Source organism: Lepisma saccharinum, chromosome 3 (assembly GCF_977018435.1).
Source record: "Lepisma saccharinum chromosome 3, izLepSacc3.1, whole genome shotgun sequence".
Lineage (NCBI taxonomy): Eukaryota > Metazoa > Arthropoda > Insecta > Zygentoma > Lepismatidae > Lepisma > Lepisma saccharinum.
In genome coordinates this window covers 12,745,265-12,770,553 of record NC_139231.1, presented here as the reverse complement: position 1 = coordinate 12,770,553, position 25,289 = coordinate 12,745,265, and positions in this window count along the sequence as shown.

Sequence of the window (25,289 nt, the reverse complement as noted above, 5' to 3'; positions counted from 1 at the left end):
TATCTTGTCCTTTATACTCTTTCTAACACTTTCTTCCATTCTTTGTTTATCTTCAGTCCCCCATTCCAGTTCATTGTGTCTTCTTCACCTTTTTTCTTTATTTCCTTGGCCTCCTTCCATTTTCTCACTAGTATTCTCCTCTCCCTTCCTATCTGCTTAGCTTCATCCCACTCTATGGAAATGTTTAGCTAAATCGCCTGTCAGGTGAAAGTACAGTTGACAAGGGAAAGCTGCCTGCTAGAATGTTCCAGAACAACTTTCTAGTAGTCTGGAGGGGAGTAATCTTTGTGTATATATATCGTTCTGTTTTGTACCTTGTTTCATTTATACATGGTACAGAGTCTGAAGAAGATCTTGCTAGAAGGTTGAAACGTTACGTTTAGTTTATGTTTTATAATAAAATAAATTCCTACCTTGGTCAGCATATTGAGTTTTTCATATCATGGCAACAAGGCTTAATGGTGTTATAAATATTTAAGTAATGGAAGATCTAACACACTGGCTTTAAAGTTTTAAAAGTAAGACGTAAATGTAGTTCTGGATGCGATAGACGAGCATGGGCGAGTAATACAGAGTGTAAAATTTATCTTGTGTACATAATATTTTTGTACAGCGTCTTCATCTTTGCAGTCTATGACATAATTTGCCGAGATTTTGTTAAATAGACAATACATTGTACAGTAATTATGATGTGCGTGTGAGTAAATATGTGTTTTATGGTGTGCATATATATGTACTGTACAAGGCTAAAATAAATCTTTCAAACAAGTGGCATTTCGGGTGTTGGTGGCTATATACTTACTCCCTGAGAGAAAGTGGATAATTTTGCATGGTTTAGAAATTAGTTTTATATTTCAGTTGTTTATCTTTTGCGGAGATATTACAGGGAAATAATTAGTGTTGAGTTCTACTGTTTTCGTTAGGTTAGGCCTGTTAAGTTTTATGCTCTTAGAGGTTATACGAATTGTTTTTTTGGCTGTTGTAGTTACGCCCTTGTACTTAATACGAGTAACTTTAAAGCTTAGTGTATGATGGATGCCTCATGCGCACAACTTTTCTCAGCGTGGAATTTGCTGTTGGCGTAAACATGTTTCAAATAAATCTGCCTCTATGTCATGGATATTGCTTTTCGACGTCGCTGATTTAATTTGCACATAATTAAAAATCTTAATGACATCAATATTGGATATTTATTATATTTGATGATCCACATGTGAAACGGAATGCTCCGTGAAATGCTGGTATGCGGATAGAAAACTTTAATGCAGATTTTTAACAACTTAATAACATACTGCTTTACTTATGAAATATAACGTTGAATAAACTAGCAAATACAATTTGAGCGAATGAAGTGAACACGAGATGAATAGGCTACAGATTTTTTTTTTTTTACATCTGGACGTTCATTCTCTAATGTTTCTTCCGAGTAACATCAGCCGGCTGACGTCACGGTTTACAGGGTTGCCAAACTGAAGGCTCCGGCCTCCCTCGGATTAAGGATGGCGTGTTCTAAATGATATTTTCTTGTATAATATACGTATACACAAAAGTTGTTGTGTTCAAGGATAATAGTTTTACCTTTATTAAAGAATTATCAATTCCAGTCCATAATCTATGTTTCCAATTTGCTAACGTATCCTAAAATTCAAATTTTGTTAATAATGAATGTAATGTGGAGGGCCTGGATTTTGATGACATTTCATCCGTTAACTGGTGCAACGTAGACATTGCTAACTAGTACAGAAATCCTGAACACCCTCCTGAGGTTGAAGAAATGTAATTTTTTGGGTAATTTTTTCGTCAGGTTTTACCAGTTCTTATTTTTCGGTCATTTTTTAAAATTTTGCGATACTTTTAGGTCATTTTTTAAAATTTTGCGTCATTTTTACGTCATTTTTTTAAAAACTTTTGTGTCATTGCATGCTGAAACATAAGAAGTTCAAAATTTTCTGTTTTGTCTGAATGTTATCTTGCGGTACTTACTCTGTGTTTAACTACGAGGGTCACTATTTATATTTTGAGCTTAACAATAAAAAAAACAGGAATTTGGCACTGAAAACTGCTTTATAATTTTTCGAAGTATTCTCCTTTATGGTCAATACACTTTTGCATTCGTTCGAACCATTTGTCAATGCAGTTTTTCCAATCTTCTTGAGACACCTCCATAATATGGTTTTTGAACGCATCAACGGCGTCTTCCGCCGACGAATATCGTTGTCCACGCAATTTATTCTTGACATTCGGGAACAAAAAGAAGTAATTGGGTGCCAAATCAGGACTGTACGGCGGATGACCCATCAATTCGATTTTTTGACTGTTTATAAAGTCGGTTGTTAGACGAGATGTGTGACAGCTGGCATTGTTTTGATGAAGAATGATCCGACGGCGTTTGTTCGTTTTTCGTATTTGACCGAAGACCTCTGGCAAACAAATTGTTGTGTACCATTCAGAGTTGACCGTTCTACGTTCCTCTAAAGGCACAGTTGCCACATGACCAATTTTCCCGAAAAAACAGGCGACCATTTGTTTCGATGTGCTTCGAGCGCGAACAACTTTTGTTGGATTGGGTTCATCTTGAAACACCCATACAGTCGACTGCTGTTTACGTTCCGGCTCATATGCATATATCCATGATTCGTCACCTGTTGCAATCTTATATACGTCTTTTGAAGCACCACGATTGTATTTATTGAGCATTTGTTTGCACCAACTGACGCGAGCGTCTCTTTGAGTTTTTGTCAAATTGTGTGGGATCCAACGAGAACATACTTTTCTCATAGCTAAATGATCATGTAATATTTTATATATGGTGGTGGAACTAATGCCTATGGTTGCCTCAATCTCACAGTATGTCACATGACGATCTTGCAGTATTAGGTTTTGCACAGCATCAATGTTTTCTTGAAGAACAACTGATTTTGGACGACCTTCGCGAATCTCGTCGGTGAGCGAATGGCGGCCACGATTAAATTCGTTATACCAGCGTTTCGCAGTGGCAAAGGATGAGGCTTCATCGCCAAATGTGGAAGTAAGTTGATCGATGCACTCTTGTCTTGATAATCCACGTCGGAAATCGTAAAAAATCATCGCACGAAAATGTTCACGAGTTTATTCCATTTTATTGTTGTCGCGCAATCTCCAAGGCAACATAAACAACACAAATCAAGCTATTGACAAAACATTTGAATTACGTTATGGTCAATAATGCCAGACGATTCCGTGCAAACGTCAAATCGCGCCTAACTTCAATCAGTGATGCCAAGACTCAAAATATAAATAGTGACCCTCGTACCAGCGCAACAAAGCCAGTCTAAAAATCGCGAAATGCAACATTGTCGAGTTTCTCATTCACAGTCCGTACAACACATCAAGGTGAAGAAGCAATTGTTACATTGTATCTTGGAATATATATACTATTTTCAATAAGCAGATTGAGTTGTACGAATTTTTGGGTCATTTTTCAAGGATTTTTGTTGTCATTTTAAAGGTCATTTTTGAAAAATGTCTAGGTCATCAAAATCCGGGCACAATCACAAGAAAGAACTCGAATTTCTGGTGCAGTAGATTGATCAATTTAATGTTGTTCGAAGTGCACTTTTATGCGCAGATAGGTTAATCGGGATTGAACCTACAGTTTCTAGTGGCTTCTGGTAAAGTGATCAAGTCTGTACACTGATGACGAGTTAAAATAATTTTGTTTTTAAAAAGAGGAAAGAATGTAGGGTGATGAATGAAGTTTAGCATTGTTAAAGTGAATTTGGAACACAAAAACTAAACACTTGAATAACAGAGATGGTAAGGAAGTAACTCAAATATTACTGTTTGATTTTCTTCAAAATCGGAGTTGGAATTATTAAATATATAACAAAAAAAAAACAGCTTTCCCTATTCTGAGAGACATCTGGTGTTCGCTCGTTGAGTCACATGTCTAAAAGCTGCTGCTTCTTTATACAGGGTGGCTCAATAAGTCACTTAACGCCCCCAGTACAAGGCCACTGCAGCGCGCAACATGGAAATGGTGATGACCAATCGTTATCAGGCCAAGAAAAAACAACATTGAGGCCACCCACACGGTCGGCGGCCATCTTGATGTCCGCCATCTTGAATTCAACTTCAGAATTTTAAATAGGAAGGGGGGTCGTGCGAAATATCAAAATGGGCTAGAATTTCACGAGAAATGCAATGGTGAAGGTTTTTTCGACGTATCTTTAACCAGTAAAAAGTTATGACTGAATTCTTGTACCAATTTGCCCCTTTTCGAGGTGTTAGAAAAATGCCTTAAAATTTGTTTAGCGCATCGGTAATGCATCGAGATCAAAGTGACGTCTATGGAGAGACGCTCGCATGCCATAGCAGTAGTATAAAAGTATATACTATAAACCCGAGAAAGTATGAACCCCCCTCAGGCAGATTTGCCTACACTTAAAACTAGCTCAACATGACCATATGAGCTTTTTGCTCAAGTGTGGAACTCTGTCTATTCCAAGATTTTTGTATAAATGCCCTCGGGAATTTCCCGGGAAAGTATGACCCCCCTCAGATTGATTTGCCTACACTTATAAAAGGCACTTCTGTGAGATTGTTGTCCATAAATTTGTTAAAAATATGCCCCTTTTCATATTTTTTTGGCTACACTTAAAACTTGGCCAAACGTATTAACACACACACACACACACCCACACCCACCCACACCCAGACATATTTACTTCCGGTCCACTTCCGGTCCACTTCCGGTTCACTTCCGGTCCACTTCCGGTTTGCCTACTTCCGGTCCACTTCCGGTCCACTTGTGGCCTATTTCTGGTTTATTTATATTGCATCATGTTTTGCAACAAATTATTAGACATGTGTTGTTTTCTGATTGGTTGGTTATGACATAATGTGATGATGTGTTATATTCTGATTGGCTTATTGTTTCAGATGTTTTTAATGCGGTCTGTGCTTAGGCTATATAAAGAGATTTTGCATTGCATATCAGCCAGTATTGTGAGAGTTGTTGAAGAGTAAGGGTGTGTTGTTGCAGTGCTGCTCATATTTTTTAAACACAAAAATATTGCAGATTTGTATAAATTGAATTACAAATCTATTTGATTTAATATACAGAATTTTTAACAACCTGTCATAGGTTTATTAAGTATAAAGTTTTGATTTGAACCCCATGAAATTTTATATAAATACCAAAGCCAAAAATATTCACACACATACACACACACACACACACACACCAAATATACAAAACACACTGCTGAACCCAACTGATATTTTTTATTAAGCATAGAATTTTGAATTGAAGCCCAGGAAATTTTATATAATAAACAACAACAAAAATGCCGAATCAAAAATATTGTAATCAATGCAATGAGAATATATCCAGCCCCAATTGGGTTAAGCACCAAAAGAATTGTAATCCAGATAAAAGCAGAATTCTCACAAAAAAAAATGCCCAAAATGCCATAGAAAATATAACATGAAATATTTCTCTTATACTTGTTCTGCACAGTCATCAACATTTCCAAACAAAATTGATTGGAAATATTTGTGTGATTGCCCTGTATAACTTAGATTGCAAGGCCATATTTTGTAATTTTCTAGACCAGGAGCTAGACCCTGTGCACCAGAAACAGGCCATAAAATGCCTCTCCACAAATTATGTGAGCATCATGGAGCACACAATACACTTTACAATTTTGAGAATCTCAATTTAAATTCAGGAACAAGAGATTTGGATTTGATGTATCTGGAAATATCCCTTTTTTCAAAAAATGTTTGCATCTTGAATCAACCTGCAAACAATATTACATGTTAGGCTGGGCTATCTCAACAGCAGAGGCATGCAGCTTAGTGGTTTCCCGCACTCACACTCTGTAAATACATTCCATGATTTTATTATCCTATTAAAGCACCCAATGCTGCAATTTTTAAATTTTTGCTGAAGAAGATACATGATTATCTCAGTCATGTTCAACATCTGAGAATTGTATGCATCAAAATATTGCAGGTGATGATTAAAATCTGCATCACTGTACAACATTCCACTATTTGTTGTGACAAATTCTGCCCCCTGGAACCTGTCCAGATGCATCATCAAAAATCTAAAATGTTTCCAGTTTGAGCTCTGATTGGGAAGGATCTCAAAATCATAGAATCTCCCCACACTTGCATGATTTGAAAACCATCCTCCATAATAGGAAAAATCAATATAATAATAAAAAATAAAAAAAAACTGTCCCACAATTCTCCTGCAAGAATTATACTTGTGGCACTCAAAATCAGTGATGTATTTCAAGTTTAGATAATTGAATTTTTGTGTGCTGTTCAGGGCCCAGCGGAACTCTGTTTCATTATTGATTGAAAATAAATCATACTCTGAGAGTGTTGAGAATCTAATTTTGAAATCAGGAAGAAGAGATTCAGATCTAATATATTTTGCAACATCTCTTCTGTCAAAAAATGACATGAGCATTGATCCTATTGTGCACCTACACAATTGTGGAGAGCAATCATGTAGATATAAACAGAAATTGTACATGGCTCTGTGTACCTCCCGATCAGAATTTGAGGTTGAGATTTGAAGATTGCAAAAAATTGCAGTTTAAAGGTTCAAAATATCTCAAATCATGAAATTTTATCTTCAAACTCAGCAAATACAGAATAATCTCATTTGCATTTATGACCCCTGAGATATATTTTTCCCTTCTAACAAAATCCGCACCAGAAAACACCAAGCCTGTATCTGTGGTTACAAATTCAAAATCATCAAAGGATTTCAAATAAGTATCATAATTTAAATGTTTCCAGTTCTCAGATATGTCAAATGGGATATGAAAACAATACATTGATTCAAAATATTTTGTTGTGAACCAATAATTTTTCTGTAACAATCATAAAAACCTACAAACAGCCCAACAATTCTCCTGTGCAACAGATATATGTATTTTTCTTTCTTGCCCAACAATCCCAGATGTATGCATCCAAATTCATGGTCACTGTCAAGCACCCTCCTAAATTCTGTCTCATTTCTAACTGCAAACACATCATATTCACATAAATCGGAAAATGCAAGCTTGAACCTTTCCAACAGTGATTCCGATTGTATATATTGTGACAAATTCCTTCTCTCAAAAAACATTGCAACAAGTGCTGTGTGTTATCCTTCTAAAACAATGACACATTCAAAAATACAATGCTGTAATTTCAAAATCACACTGCCCGGGATACATGTTTGCTGAACAATATTGCAAAATTGGAACTGTAGCAACTATGTATGTATTATTGGGAGCTTAGATAATTGTTCCCCACACCTGCATGTTTCATTCCAAGAGGTTTTGTCTAGGCACAGTGCAAGGCACTTACTGCTGCAATTTCTGAATTTTTGCCTCAGAAAATACAGAACAAGCTTATTCAGGCATTTGTGCTTTATATACCCAACAAGATCCGGGTGGAAATCATCTCCACTGAACAAGTGCCCATCATCTGTGGTCACAAATCTCACTGAAATTTGTATATTTTGAAAATTTGTTCATGCCTGGCTTAAAATCTTCAAGTCGATACAAATTGCCCTCATCTGTGGTGACATATTCAATATGATTCAGGGGTAGAGGTAGATAAATTCTGTTGGTGATATTATAGTGGATCCAGTTTAGACTCTGTGGCATAATTATGTCCATTCTATACACAAAACAATTCTCATTGCAATTGTTGTACCAGTAATCATCATACATTGCAAATCCACAATGCCAATAATAACAAGGAGATGCATTATCTCCATTACTCTTTAATTTTGCCTTAGAATATGCTGTTAGGAAGGTAAAAGAAACTAAAGAAGGACTAAAATTAAATGGTGTGACTCAGTTGTTAGCATATGCAGATAATGTAGACTTACTGGGGGATGATGTGAATACAATTAAGAATAATGCTAAAATATTTTTCAAAACTGCTAAAGAGATAGGTTTGGAAGTTAACAAAGATAAAACTAAATATATGCTTACAGGCCGAAACCAAGTGTTAGGTAAAAATCAAAATCTAATTATTGATAACAACTCGTTTGAACCAGTTTCCAAATTCAAATACTTAGGAGTAATATTAACAAATGGAAATTATATTAAAGAGGAAATAAAAAGTAGGCTTAATTCAGGAAATGCATGTTACTTCTCTCTTCATAAACTTTTGTCTTCTCGTTTAATATCTAAGAAACTAAAAGTTAAAATATACAAAACAGTAATTTTGCCTGTAGTATTATATGGATGTGAAACTTGGTCCCTTACATTGAAAGAGGAACATAAATTGAGAGTATTTGAAAATAAGATCCTTAGGAAAATCTTTGGACCTAAAAGGGATGAGGAACATATGTTTGAACATATGTTCAACATACGTTGAAACGTTTATATATGAACAATGGTGGAAAATATCAGAATCAGATTATGTGGATTCTCTGAGTATGACCTGTTTGCAGTTTGCAATGAAACAGAGATGCAGTGGGTGCTTAACAGTGAATTGCTTTTTCACTACCTATGCCTTAAATATATAAGCAAGTTTGAAAAAATTGTGTACAATAATTATGGCAGAATTGCTGGATATTTTGTGAATTTTTACACAGATGATTACGGGTATTATTTCATGCTCAAACTGTTTAGGAATCACTGGTGGGGAAATTGCTACAATTTGTTTTCAGAGCATAGGATGAGGATTGATTCATATCCAAGCTTGAATTGGATGCATTACAAATTTAGAATATCTACAATTTATAATGATATTGAATTTGTCACAACAGATGCTGGCCATTTGTATAGTGGGGATGATTTTGATCCTGATTGTGTGTGGTACTCTAAACATATATACCTGAATGAGATTATAATGTATTTTTATAAGACAAAAATTCAAAGATTGTGATTCTGATTGTATTGCAAAACTTCTAGGTGGGAATAATCTTAGCAGAAGATGCAATTGTGGGAAACAATTGTGGGAAACAATTATTTAAATTAAAAATATTTACAGACACAGCAGAAACAACAGACACAGCAGGGACAGCAGGGAGTGCAGAAATAGAGCAGAAACAGGATTGAAGGTATAGAATGAATTTTTTGTTCCCAACATATTGACTGTACAGAATAGTGAAAGCCTAGATATAAATATAACCCATAGATATTCTGTTGCCCCCACTTGCAAGATGTCTGAAGATTATATTGTAAAATATATAAACAATCAGTATCTTGTCTACAGTATATATGAAACAAATGCAAGAGATTTTTCAGATAATTTTAATCACAGAAATGTTTGTTTTGAAGAGAACCCATATGTCCCCACACAAATTATGCAAGTGAGCATCATAGATGCATTGAATACAAATCAACAACTTGTCAGCATCCTGGGGAATTATGTCACAGAGATAAGCCTTGTAGATTTCAAAATTGTTGTTAAAATTTCAAATAAAGGCACAAAATGTTATGTCAACAAGATTTTCAGACCTGAGCTAAGCACATCCCTGAGCAGTGATGGCATCCTCAGGTTCTGTGACAACATTGTGAGCCCCCCTGAAAATAAGACCAATCTGTTCAAGCTCAATACCCACAAATACAATCAGTTGCTCAGGTATGTATACTCTGAGGTTGGGTACTATGATGATTTTTATGTTATGACCCTTGTAGGAACAACAAAAATATATTTTGTAGAATTTCAGGACAAAGCACCTGATAATATCATCACATATGAATACATAGAGAATATAGGATATGCATTCATCAAAATTTCCAAGACCTCAGCAGAAAAATCTAATTATATGAGCTCTATCAACTATGTTGATTGTTTCTCTACAAAAATTATATACAATTCAGAATCTGTAAATGCCATTGTTTCATGCTACCTCCTTTTCAGAACAGCAAAAAATAACACCGAGAGGGTTCTTGCAGTTGAGTGCTTCATGCAACTTGACAGATTGGAATATATTAAATTGAAAAAATTACCCCCTCTCATATACAATATTGTTTTGGATGAAACAAGTGACAGTGTAATTGTTCACTGTGTAATATCTTTGATGGGCCTTGAATCACATAAAAACAGTTTCATCTCAAAATTTGCAACAATCATAAACAATGAGGCTGTATCGGAATGCATTGAGTAATGGGTTTTCATGATTCTGTTCCTTGCATATTCATGCCAGTGTGTAATTATTAAATATGCAGAATTTTTTTGACAGAAGAGCAATTTCAAAATACATCAAATCACAATCACTTATTGGGGATTTCAGGCTTAGGTTCTTGAATCTGTCCGAGCATGACCTGTTCTCTGTTGGGAATGAAACTGAAATGCAATAGGTGCTTTCAAGTGATTTTGCCTTTCACTACCTGTCCCTGAAATCCCTAATAAGATTTGAAATATCCATGTTCAATACATGCAAAAAAATTGTTGGATTTTTTGTGCATTATTCTGTAGAGTATTATTATTGGCATTGTGGATTTGCAATGTATGATGATTACTGGTACAACAATTGCAATGAGAATTGTTTTGTGTATAGAATGGACATAATTATGCCACAGAGTCTAAACTGGATCCACTATAATATCACCAACAGAATTTATCTACCTCTACCCCTGAATCATATTGAATATGTCACCACAGATGAGGGCAATTTGTATCGACTTGAAGATTTTAAGCCAGGCATGAACAAATTTTCAAAATATACAAATTTCAGTGAGATTTGTGACCACAGATGATGGGCACTTGTTCAGTGGAGATGATTTCCACCCGGATCTTGTTGGGTATATAAAGCACAAATGCCTGAATAAGCTTGTTCTGTATTTTCTGAGGCAAAAATTCAGAAAATGCAGCAGTAAGTGCCTTGCACTGTGCCTAGACAAAACCTCTTGGAATGAAACATGCAGGTGTGGGGAACAATTATCTAAGCTCCCAATAATACATACATAGTTGCTACAGTTCCAATTTTGCAATATTGTTCAGCAAACATGTATCCCGGGCAGTGTGATTTGGAAATTACAGCATTGTATTTTTGAATGTGTCATTGTTTTAGAAGGATAACACACAGCACTTGTTGCAATGTTTTTTGAGAGAAGGAATTTGTCACAATATATACAATCGGAATCACTGTTGGAAAGGTTCAAGCTTGCATTTTCCGATTTATGTGAATATGATGTGTTTGCAGTTAGAAATGAGACAGAATTTAGGTGGGTGCTTAACAGTGACCATGAATTAGGATGCATACATCTGGGATTGTTGGGCAAGAAAGAAAAATACATATATCTGTTGCACAGGAGAATTGTTGGGCTGTTTGTAGGTTTTTATGATTGTTGTGTGGTGGAGAGGAAGAAGTATGTTTTATTGGACGAAACGATGGCGTGGAGCGCTAACAAGTACAAGGGGATTGGTGATATTCTAAATTTATAAGAGCATTGTCATATATTTTGAAATTTGAATTTGAAATTCAGGTAAAAGTTAATAATTATATTATTAATTGACGAAGTTAATAATTGTATTATTAACTAGCAAAGCTATTTTGAGTTAAGAACTGTGCAGTATTTAGACGCATAAAAATAGGCCACACTTTTATAGATTATAAAGGGTGATTCAAAAAGAACTTTACAACTTTAAAAGCATATAGAAATGTATGTAGATAACTTATAGAGCAGGTTGAGGTGCCATTGCAAAGCAAAACACATCAAGTTTGTCACACAACATTCATGTTGGGTCGATGTGGCTACCATTTATAATGCGGCATACATACCACCTGAAGTAGATTTCATTCAGGACTTTCACCAGTAAGTCAGGCGTCACGTCTGCAGCGGCGGCGTTAATTCCAAGTCTCAGCTCAGGCGGTAAAGGTGGTACCAAAACTCTATCTTTAATGAAACCCCACAAGTAAAAATCTAGCGGGGTCAAATCTGGGGAGCGAGGTGGCCATGCAACGAGTCTTATGCACGTTAAACTGACCTGTTTAATGCATACAAACCTTAAATTAAGTGCTAACTAACTAACTAACTCCCCAGCCTTCTTAAACCCGAAAGGTTCATGGCTGCAGCAACACAGGCCTTCCATCTTTCCCTATCTTGAGCAAGTTCTATATACTCTTTTCCATCCATACCGATTTCCCTTAGGTCCATCTCAACGTTGTCCCTCCATCTTCGTCTTGGCCTTCCTACAGGTCTCTTACCATCAGGTTTCCCAACAAGAATCCTGCAAACTCAACTTTCCTCTCCCATTCGTGCCAGATGGCCTGCCCACCTAAGTCTTCTTGATTTAATTATTCTAATAATATCTGGACATGAATACAAATTATGTAGTTCTAAATTATGTAACCTTCTCCACTCACCTGTCTCCTCATCCCTTTTAGGTCCAAAGATTTTCCTAAGGATCTTATTTTCAAATACTCTCAATTTATGTTCCTCTTTCAATGTAAGGGACCAAGTTTCACATCCATATAATACTACAGGCAAAATTACTGTTTTGTATATTTTAACTTTTAGTTTCTTAGATATTAAACGAGAAGACAAAAGTTTATGAAGAGAGAAGTAACATGCATTTCCTGAATTAAGCCTACTTTTTATTTCCTCTTTAATATAATTTCCATTTGTTAATATTACTCCTAAGTATTTGAATTTGGAAACTGGTTCAAACGAGTTGTTATCAATAATTAGATTTTGATTTTTACCTAACACTTGGTTTCGGCCTGTAAGCATATATTTAGTTTTATCTTTGTTAACTTCCAAACCTATCTCTTTAGCAGTTTTGAAAAATATTTTAGCATTATTCTTAATTGTATTCACATCATCCCCCAGTAAGTCTACATTATCTGCATATGCTAACAACTGAGTCACACCATTTAATTTTAGTCCTTCTTTAGTTTCTTTTACCTTCCTAACAGCATATTCTAAGGCAAAATTAAAGAGTAATGGAGATAATGCATCTCCTTGTTATTATTGGCATTGTGGATTTGCAATGTATGATGATTACTGGTACAACAATTGCAATGAGAATTGTTTTGTGTATAGAATGGACATAATTATGCCACAGAGTCTAAACTGGATCCACTATAATATCACCAACAGAATTTATCTACCTCTACCCCTGAATCATATTGAATATGTCACCACAGATGAGGGCAATTTGTATCGACTTGAAGATTTTAAGCCAGGCATGAACAAATTTTCAAAATATACAAATTTCAGTGAGATTTGTGACCACAGATGATGGGCACTTGTTCAGTGGAGATGATTTCCACCCGGATCTTGTTGGGTATATAAAGCACAAATGCCTGAATAAGCTTGTTCTGTATTTTCTGAGGCAAAAATTCAGAAATTGCAGCAGTAAGTGCCTTGCACTGTGCCTAGACAAAACCTCTTGGAATGAAACATGCAGGTGTGGGGAACAATTATCTAAGCTCCCAATAATACATACATAGTTGCTACAGTTCCAATTTTGCAATATTGTTCAGCAAACATGTATCCCGGGCAGTGTGATTTTGAAATTACAGCATTGTATTTTTGAATGTGTCATTGTTTTAGAAGGATAACACACAGCACTTGTTGCAATGTTTTTTGAGAGAAGGAATTTGTCACAATATATACAATCGGAATCACTGTTGGAAAGGTTCAAGCTTGCATTTTCCGATTTATGTGAATATGATGTGTTTGCAGTTAGAAATGAGACAGAATTTAGGAGGGTGCTTGACAGTGACCATGAATTTGGATGCATACATCTGGGATTGTTGGGCAAGAAAGAAAAATACATATATCTGTTGCACAGGAGAATTGTTGGGCTGTTTGTAGGTTTTTATGATTGTTACAGAAAAATTATTGGTTCACAACAAAATATTTTGAATCAATGTATTGTTTTCATATCCCATTTGACATATCTGAGAACTGGAAACATTTAAATTATGATACTTATTTGAAATCCTTTGATGATTTTGAATTTGTAACCACAGATACAGCTTGGTGTTTTCTGGTGCGGATTTTGTTAGAAGGGAAAAATATATCTCAGGGGTCATAAATGCAAATGAGATTATTCTGTATTTGCTGAGTTTGAAGATAAAATTTCATGATTTGAGATATTTTGAACCTTTAAACTGCAATTTTTTGCAATCTTCAAATCTCAACCTCAAATTCTGATCGGGAGGTACACAGAGCCATGTACAATTTCTGTTTATATCTACATGATTGCTCTCCACAATTGTGTAGGTGCACAATAGGATCAATGCTCATGTCATTTTTTGACAGAAGAGATGTTGCAAAATATATTAGATCTGAATCTCTTCTTCCTGATTTCAAAATTAGATTCTCAACACTCTCAGAGTATGATTTATTTTCAATCAATAATGAAACAGAGTTCCGCTGGGCCCTGAACAGCACACAAAAATTCAATTATCTAAACTTGAAATACATCACTGATTTTGAGTGCCACAAGTATAATTCTTGCAGGAGAATTGTGGGACAGTTTTTTTTATTTTTTATTATTATATTGATTTTTCCTATTATGGAGGATGGTTTTCAAATCATGCAAGTGTGGGGAGATTCTATGATTTTGAGATCCTTCCCAATCAGAGCTCAAACTGGAAACATTTTAGATTTTTGATGATGCATCTGGACAGGTTCCAGGGGGCAGAATTTGTCACAACAAATAGTGGAATGTTGTACAGTGATGCAGATTTTAATCATCACCTGCAATATTTTGATGCATACAATTCTCAGATGTTGAACATGACTGAGATAATCATGTATCTTCTTCAGCAAAAATTTAAAAATTGCAGCATTGGGTGCTTTAATAGGATAATAAAATCATGGAATGTATTTACAGAGTGTGAGTGCGGGAAACCACTAAGCTGCATGCCTCTGCTGTTGAGATAGCCCAGCCTAACATGTAATATTGTTTGCAGGTTGATTCAAGATGCAAACATTTTTTGAAAAAAGGGATATTTCCAGATACATCAAATCCAAATCTCTTGTTCCTGAATTTAAATTGAGATTCTCAAAATTGTAAAGTGTATTGTGTGCTCCATGATGCTCACATAATTTGTGGAGAGGCATTTTATGGCCTGTTTCTGGTGCACAGGGTCTAGCTCCTGGTCTAGAAAATTACAAAATATGGCCTTGCAATCTAAGTTATACAGGGCAATCACACAAATATTTCCAATCAATTTTGTTTGGAAATGTTGATGACTGTGCAGAACAAGTATAAGAGAAATATTTCATGTTATATTTTCTATGGCATTTTGGGCATTTTTTTTGTGAGAATTCTGCTTTTATCTGGATTACAATTCTTTTGGTGCTTAACCCAATTGGGGCTGGATATATTCTCATTGCATTGATTACAATATTTTTGATTCGGCATTTTTGTTGTTGTTTATTATATAAAATTTCCTGGGCTTCAATTCAAAATTCTATGCTTAATAAAAAATATCAGTTGGGTTCAGCAGTGTGTTTTGTATATTTGGTGTGTGTGTGTGTGTGTGTGTATGTGTGTGAATATTTTTGGCTTTGGTATTTATATAAAATTTCATGGGGTTCAAATCAAAACTTTATACTTAATAAACCTATGACAGGTTGTTAAAAATTCTGTATATTAAATCAAATAGATTTGTAATTCAATTTATACAAATCTGCAATATTTTTGTGTTTAAAAAATATGAGCAGCACTGCAACAACACACCCTTACTCTTCAACAACTCTCACAATACTGGCTGATATGCAATGCAAAATCTCTTTATATAGCCTAAGCACAGACCGCATTAAAAACATCTGAAACAATAAGCCAATCAGAATATAACACATCATCACATTATGTCATAACCAACCAATCAGAAAACAACACATGTCTAATAATTTTTTGCATAATATTAGGTAATAATTTGTTGCAAAACATGATGCAATATAAATAAACCAGAAATAGGCCACAAGTGGACCGGAAGTGGACCGGAAGTAGGCAAACCGGAAGTGGACCGGAAGTGAACCGGAAGTGGACCGGAAGTGGACCGGAAGTAAATATGTGTGGGTGTGGGTGGGTGTGGGTGGGTGTGTGTGTGTGTTAATACGTTTGGCCTAGTTTTAAGTGTAGCCAAAAAAAAATATGAAAAGGGGCATATTTTTAACAAATTTATTTACAACAATCTCACAGAAGTGCCTTTTATAAGTGTAGGCAAATCAATCTGAGGGGGGTCATACTTTCCCGGGAAATTCCCGAGGGCATTTTTACAAAAATCTTGGATTAGACAGAGTTCCACACTTGAGCAAAAAGCTGATATGGTCATGTTGAGCTAGTTTTAAGTGTAGGCAAATCTGCCTGAGGGGGGTTCATACTTTCTCGGGTTTATAGTATATACTTTTATACTACTCATAGCACATTATTTTAATCGGATACATCCATGAAGAGCTGTGCATTATGAATGGTTGTCGCGAACAATTTACAGTGTGACGCTTCCATTGAATTAAAAGTCCTTCACAGTGACAAGGCTAATGTTTATGTTCATAAGGAAGTTTATAAACAGAATATGTGACCCTTGTCACCTGATAACTAACGTTGGACAAATACTGGTTCATACCGTTCCCATAAGTGTTCTGGTGTTCTTCCCTATTGAAAAACTGTGCAAAAAGTACCTTCTTCCATAAGCAAGGATGAAAAAACTGTTTATTTAACAAATCCAAGTAGCCCTAAGCATTTAAGGTTCCGTTGATGGAAAATTGACTAACCAATCGTGTTCCACACAGCACGCCACACCATTAACTTACCAACACTAACCATTCAGCTTTGATCTGTCGAAAATGGGTTATCAGATAAAAATCATCGAATATTCTGTTTATGAACTTCCTTCTGAACATAAACATTAGCCTTGTCACTGTGAAGGACTTTTAATTCAATGGAAGCGTCACACTGTAAATTGTTCGCGACAACCATTCATAATGCACAGCTCTTCATGGATGTATCCGATTAAAATAATGTGCAATGGCATGCGAACGTCTCTCCATAGACGTCACTTTGATCTCGATGCATTACCGAAGCGCTAAACAAATTTTAAGGCATTTTTCTAACACCTCGAAAAGGAGCAAATTGGTACAAGAATTCAGTCATAACCTTTTACTGGTTAAAGTTACGTCGAAAAACCTTCACCATTGCATTTCTCGTGAAATTCTAGCCCATTTTGATATGTCGCACGACCCCCTTCCCATTTAAAATTCTGAAGTTGAATTCAAGATGGCGGACATCAAGATGGCCGCCGACCGTGTGGGTGGCGTCAATGTGGTTCCCCCTTGGCCAGATAACGATTGGTCATCGCCAATTTCAAATTCCATGCCGCAGTGGCCTTGTACTGAGGGTGTTAAGTGACTTATTGAGCCACCCTGTAGAAATGTAAGTGTTTAGGATAGATTTCTTACTGTAAAATATACTGCTGGACAAAAAAAACCGGACACTTGCATTTTTTGTGATAACGCAATGGGTCGATAAAAGCTCTGGTACAAGGGCTAACTAAATGTTGCAGAAAGTGAATTAAGTACGAATGCATAAACAAAGTCCGAGCCTATGAATGGTGCATATGGTACTACATGATCTGCCGAACATTCTGTAATATACCTGCGAGCTGTTATTGCAATTCAGATGTCAAATATTAAAGTGTCCGGTTTTCATTGTCCAGCAGTATAGATTAAAGGTTAACTAATAATAAACCTCTCAACATAAGTTTGAATGTTGCCATCATCAAACGTTCAATAAAATGTACTTGATTACTAACCTCCATAATTCACAGCTAAATATTCTTAATAAGCAAAATCTTCTTATCTATAGTATACTTGTTATCATGCTTTCAATTTTTATCCTCGTAGCCAATTGTAATGAACATTAGTTACGTAAAAACGGTAACTAAAAACATTGTAACTTGTAACTCCATGTTACTTCTTCTTCTTTTTCTGAACCTGTCAGACAAAACACTGTCGGCTTTGGCCAACGTTCCTGTATTTGTAGTATGGGACAGTAGTAATCTGTGGCATGGGATTTCAGTTACACAACTTTTCCAGTTCCCGTGTAATACGAATACGATACACGACAGATGACACTAATAAATCTTCATTTTTACACTTTTACATTCTATGTTCTGTTTATATTTTCATTTGACATTTTGGTGCGTATCCATATAAAATCCAAATAATTGGTATTGATAAATCAGATAAAAGAGAAAGTAAAGATATAGGAAATGGAATTTTTAATCGTATCAGATATTTATATAATATATTTCGTTGGTGTGAGAATTGATCGCATTCCAAAAATAAATGTTGGGCATCTCAATTAGAGGCATAAAACAGACGAAAACACAATCTATCTCCACATAGCAATATCCACAGACTATCTTTACATATTCTTTATTTTCTTCTCAACCTCTGACAGTTGTCATAATATGCTCCTATTGCTAAAACTGTGAAAGGAAATTAAGTCCCTCCCCGATGGCGTAGAGATAACGTCGTAGCCTTGTAATCAAGGTGTCCCGGGTTCGATACCCGGTGGACACACATAGCGCAGTGGTTCGGATCCCACAACTGTAGGTACAGTCCCGATTAGCCTTTCTGTGCATAAAGTGGACTAAAACAACAATTTAATCAATCAATGAACTCAATCAAAGGAAATTAAGATTTGTTTTTTTAGCGTCGCTTTTCTGTCAGTTTTGACTAATATTGACGATGACAATGAGCGATATTATTATGATGTTGATGATGGGACACTCACAAAGAACACCCATACAGGATTCGAAGCCCGGGGCGCGCTGTGGTAACCACTCAGCCGGTTATAATAAACTACGAGACGAATTTTTAAAACAAAACCTTAAGGTGGAACATTTGCACAGCCTGGCACCACTTTACTATCGTTCCCGTCTCGAAGAAACTAGGTTAGTTAAAAATTAAAACAGCAAGGGGAAAGGAAAAAAAACAGACCAAGCTACATTTAACTACGGAAAGAACGTTCGTCACGCTCAGTGCTGACGTCATCAGATCGCGGGAGAGTCGTAAATTTCGTCGGAACTGGCTGGAGCCTTTCCGTGCGACGCCGGTGCTGCCCTCTCCTGGGAGAATTGAATTGAACGCAAATAGCGCGCTTCAATTGGTGCAGATGCTTCGCTCCAAGACCTCCACGATGCAGGACGGGCCTTCAATTTTTAAAGCCTCCTTCCTCTCTTCTCATCTCCTTGGAAACAGTTAACTGCTCTCTAGAAACCCTGGACCATTTCTTGTTTTTTGTCTTCTCTGGAGGTGGCGAGTGGACGTGTGTATTATGGATGATGCGGCGAACTTTGCTGTTCAGGATGGAGGGACGATAATAAACTTGTCTTCCGTACGTTAGCAAGACAACTCTTCGTCTATTTATTTATTGGCACGGCATTTGAACATTTCAAGCAACACATTAAATGTACAGGGTGTTCCAGAAGTGATAGTGCAAACTTCAACGGCGAAACTTACACAATAGTAGAAGCCAAAAAGTCTCAGTAAGTCCACCCGTTTGCGAGATAATTGTGAATGTATGGTTACGATTCGCCGCTGATTTGATTATGTGTACACTTACAGCATTGTCTCCTTACGAACTACGAGGTTTCTTTGTTTAAAACCGTACACATGTTACATACTCTACACACAGAAAACTGAATGCATCATATCGATTGATGCACCAGAATGCATCGATTGATGCACTAAAGTGTGTTTTATGGCTTCTTCAAAGAATCAGATTCACATTTGATGCATTTGGGTGCATTTTTGTTTCGTGAAAGATGGACCAAAGTGCATCATATAATGCAAGTGAGGATTTCTTTCAGTCGAGATACACTTCAATGCATCCGTTGATGCTCCTTGATGCACCTTCCTGCATCTTTTTGGATGATGCACTTAAACGTTAGGCCTGAGCTACAGAGTTTATGTAGCTCAGACTAAACGTTTAAGTGCATCATCCAAAAAGATGCAGGAAGGTGCATCAAAACGCATCAACTGTTACATTGAAGTGCATCTCGACTGAAAGAAATCCTCACTTGAATCAAATGATGCACTTTGATGTTTATTTCACGACATACAAAAATGCACCCAAATGCATCAAATATGAATCTGATTCTTTGAAGAAGCCATAAAACACACTTTAGTGCATCAATCGATGCATTCTGGTGCACCAATCGATATGATGCATTTAGTTTTCTGTGTGTACAGTACAATAGTCCTTGGTAATAAAAGCAACAGTAAGGTGTATCGAGATGAACCTTTTAATAATGTTATTTGTTACTAAGTAGGACTATGGCACCTCACTTGTGAAAAGCACACGAAGTGTACAAACAATCAAGTCAGTGGCGGATCGTAACCATGCATTTGCAATTATCTCGCAAACAGTTCGTTTTGGGACCCCATGTTTACTGATAATTTTTGCTTCTACTATCGTATACTTTTGACCGTTTCAGTATTGCGCTATCACTTCTGGTACACCCTGTATAGTAAATACAATGGACTCTTTTCAATTCGAATAATTTGAATTATTCGGAAATTCGAGCAGAGTTCATTCCCCTTGAAATTCCTATTAAAACAATATTAAAAATTCCTATGTAATTCGCATTTTCGAACTCCGGACCCTGTGGCTGAGTGGTTAGCACATCACGCTGCGACGCCAAGGGTCCCGGGTTCGAATTCCGCTCGGGCATGGTTGTTTGTGAATATCCATTCATCAATTTCCATCTTCGCAAATTAGCCAAGAGGCACAAAACGCGAATTAAAATAAAATAAATAAATAAATCAATCAATCGAATTTTCGAACCTTATATTTCGTTGCTGTTTGCTAGTATGCAACCTCCACTTGCTCCTAAAAAACGTGAGATTTCACACCCCTTTCTTGTGCGGGTGTTCGTCCGGTTGTGCCCTAATTGCGAACAATGCCTGAATCGTCCTAATTCCGAACACTAAAAGTGAGAAATTATTCCATGTCCTAACTGCGAACACATGAAACTGAAGAAACTGTTTTTAAAAAACAAACAAGAGTAGTGACTCAAAGAGACAGATGGTTTCACTAGCAACAATAGCAAACCTGATTGACTTATCATGGTCTTCTGCTTTGTAAATCCCTCCAAGGTCATTGGACCCTTTCAGTCTGTCGACTTAATGAGACTTTTCTTCTTGTGTTAATGACTCGAAACCCGTTGGTGCCTTAAGTGATGTGAAACTGCTTCAACGGGAAGCACCGGACAAATAATGTAGAAGAGGGATGGAACCACAAAATCAACAGTGAGCTAGGTAGACCACATCTAAGAGTAGAAGACCTTACAAAAAGCTTAAAGACTGGGCAGAAAGTCTAATGACATGATTCCTAAGATGGAAATGAACCTGTAAGGTGTGGAGAGGAAGAAGTATGTTTTATTGGACGAAACGATGGCGTGGAGCGCTAACAAGTACAAGGGGATTGGTGATATTCTAAATTTATAAGAGCATTGTCATATATTTTGAAATTTGAATTTGAAATTCAGGTAAAAGTTAATAATTATATTATTAATTGACGAAGATAATAATTGTATTATTAACTGGCAAAGCTATTTTGAGTTAAGAACTGTGCAGTATTTAGACGTATAAAAATAGGCCACACTTTTATAGATTATAAAGGGTGATTCAAAAAGAACTTTACAACTTTAAAAGCATATAGAAATGTATGTAGATAACTTACAGAGCAGGTTGAGGTGCCATTGCAAAGCAAAACACATCAAGTTTGTCACACAACATTCATGTTGGGTCGATGTGGCTACCATTTATAATGCGGCATACATACCACCTGAAGTAGATTTCATTCAGGACTTTCACCAGTAAGTCAGGCGTCACGTCTGCAGCGGCGGCGTTAATTCCAAGTCTCAGCTCAGGCGGTAAAGGTGGTACCAAAACTCTATCTTTAATGAAACCCCACAAGTAAAAATCTAGCGGGGTCAAATCTGGGGAGCGAGGTGGCCATGCAACGAGTCTTATGCACGTTAAACTGACCTGTTTAATGCATACAAACCTTAAATTAAGTGCTAACTAACTAACTAACTTCCTAGCCTTCTTAAACCCGAAAGGTTCATGGCTGCAGCAACACAGGCCTTCCATCTTTCCCTATCTTGAGCAAGTTCTATATACTCTTTTCCATCCCTACCGATTTCCCTTAGGTCCATCTCAACGTTGTCCCTCCATCTTCGTCTTGGCCTTCCTACAGGTCTCTTACCATCAGGTTTCCCAACAAGAATCCTGTAAACTCCTCTTTCCTCTCCCATTCGTGCCACATGGCCTGCCCACCTAAGTCTTCTTGATTTAATTATTCTAATAATATCTGGACATGAATACAAATTATGTACTTCTAAATTATGTAATCTTCTCCACTCACCTGTCTCCTCATCCCTTTTAGGTCCAAAGATTTTCCTAAGGATCTTATTTTCAAATACTCTCAATTTATGTTCCTCTTTCAATGTAAGGGACCAAGTTTCACATCCATATAATACTACAGGCAAAATTACTGTTTTGTATATTTTAACTTTTAGTTTCTTAGATATTAAACGAGAAGACAAAAGTTTATGAAGAGAGAAGTAACATGCATTTCCTGAATTAAGCCTACTTTTTATTTCCTCTTTAATATAATTTCCATTTGTTAATATTACTCCTAAGTATTTGAATTTGGAAACTGGTTCAAACGAGTTGTTATCAATAATTAGATTTTGATTATTACCTAACACTTGGTTTCGGCCTGTAAGCATATATTTAGTTTTCTCTTTGTCAACTTCCAAACCTATCTCTTTAGCAGTTTTGAAAAATATTTTAGCATTATTCTTAATTGTATTCACATCATCCCCCAGTAAGTCTACATCATCTGCATATGCTAACAACTGAGTCACACCATTTAATTTTAGTCCTTCTTTAGTTTCTTTTACCTTCCTAACAGCATATTCTAAGGCAAAATTAAAGAGCAATGGAGATAATGCATCTCCTTGTTTTAACCCATCATGAATTGTAAATTTGTCAGACATATTAATACCTACACAAATTTTACTTTTTGTTTCACTGGTGCATACTTTTATCATACTAACAAGCTTCTTAGGTATTCCAAACTCTACTAATATATTATACAATTTATCTCCTTTGACCGAATCATTGCTTTTTTGAAATCAATGAATAGCTGATGGACATTTTGATTATATTCCCACATTTTTCCAAGTGTCTGTCTGATGTGAAAAATTTGATCTGTAGTTGATCTGTTACGTTTAAATCCACATTGATAATCGCCTATAATTTCATTAGCATATGGGATTACTCTTGTTAAAAGAATGTTAGATAATATTTTGTATGTTGGTGAGAGTAGAGAAATTCCACGGTAATTATTGCAGTTCATTTTATCACCTTTTTTAAACACGGGAACAATTATGGATTCTTTCCACTGTTGAGGGATTTCTTCTTTATTCCATATTAAACAAATTAATTTATGAATTTGACATATTAATGAATTTCCACCATATTTAATTAACTCAGATGGTATTGAATCAATGCCAGGTGCTTTGTTATTCTTTAGCCTTTTAATAGCATCTTTAACTTCAGTCAAGTTAGGTTCTGGAACTAAAGGTTCTGCTGTGTGTACTTCATTTACTTCTGATTTATCTCCTACATGAACATTTAAAAGGTCATTAAAGTAGTTCTTCCATCTATTTAGAATATCGCTTGGGTCAGCTAGAAAATCACCGTCTTTATCTTTTATCAAGTTTACTTTAGGTTGCCACCCCTTTCTAAACTCATTTACACCTTTATATAAATCTCTGATATTTTTATTTTTGCTGCTTGTTTCAATTTCGTTAATTTTGCTTTTCAAGTAATCTCTTTTTTTACTTCTAAACGTGCGGTTAACTTCTCGCTTTATTCTATTATAATTGTTTAGATTTGTATCATCAGAGTTATTTAACCACCTAAGTCTAGCCTGATTTCTTATTTCTATTAGATTATGACATTCATTATCAAACCATTATCAAATTAAGTGCGCATTGGAAATTTCCGCCTTAAAGGTCTACTTATTTGCTATGAGGCAGCTATGCTATTAGAAAGTACAGATACACCACTTTTCCAACTTAGGCGAGTTTATTCACATAATGTGCAAGCATAATTAGACTACAATAACGAAAATTGTTCGATGATAAACTCGCTGAAACGAACCTTGTCGTATCACTTGGCCAGTTTGATGGTTATTAGTGTAAACAAATTAATAATAATGAACTAAATATGTTTAGTTACTGTCAAGTCACTTCTCCACGTAGTATATACGAGAAAGATGAACAAAATATAATTTGAGTGCGTAAGTGCAAGTTCAAACTTAAAGCATTACGGAAAGTACTTATCCTTCTTCTTCATATCGTGGTTCCTCGGACACCTTCCCAAAGTGTCTACCTAGAGGAAGCCAACTTCCTCTCCCTGGGTCAGAATCCAAAATGCGCTGCCTGAAGGGCTGCGAGTTCGCACCGAGGCTTCTTGTTACGTCATTGCGTAACCGATTCTATTGACCTCTGGTGGCAACATTAAGAATTATTCCATCAATCTGGCACAAATCAACAAAATGACGGCTCCGCGCGCACTACGGTCCATAATCTCAACGAAGGTTTGGTGCCAAGAGTAAATTGTTGACCTACTAGGAGGCGCCTTACGATACTCTGTACGAAACTTACGTTGCAGTGCAGTTGCTGATTGCGTCTCGTGAAACCAAAACACACAGCGAGCACATTCCGCACCAGTAAAAGTAACAATTTTCAAGAACAATGCTGGTAGCGCTACTGGTGGGTTAGTTCGGTACTAATGGACTGCATGAGTCTAAACTTGATGGTTTTGGGCACCTCAACCGACTCAGTAAGTTTTCTGAATAAATTTTTAAATGCTTTCAAAGTTGTAAAGTCCTTTTTGAATCACCCTGTATATACTTCGACGACGATTTTAATAATGTAGAATTTCTATGTTCCAACTGTGACCCGTAAGGCACTGACTAATCTCAAGGGTAGAACTGAGTCTTTTTAAAAAAAATCGTTAAAAAGACTCCCAAGGCATTGATTGATTGATTGAATTAGTGTTGTAAGTCCACTTTATGCACAGTAAGGCTAATTGGGACTGGACCTACATCTTTAAGTGCCTCCAGGCACCCGGGACCCCTTGATTACAAGGCAACGACGCTACCACTGCGCCATCGGGGAGGCCAGGTCCCAAGGCAGGAAAATGTGTTCGCAATTAGGACACAGCCTTTCGATGTGATGTGGTGTTATTCCTATTCATGCAGCAAGTGTTCTCAATTCAGACTGT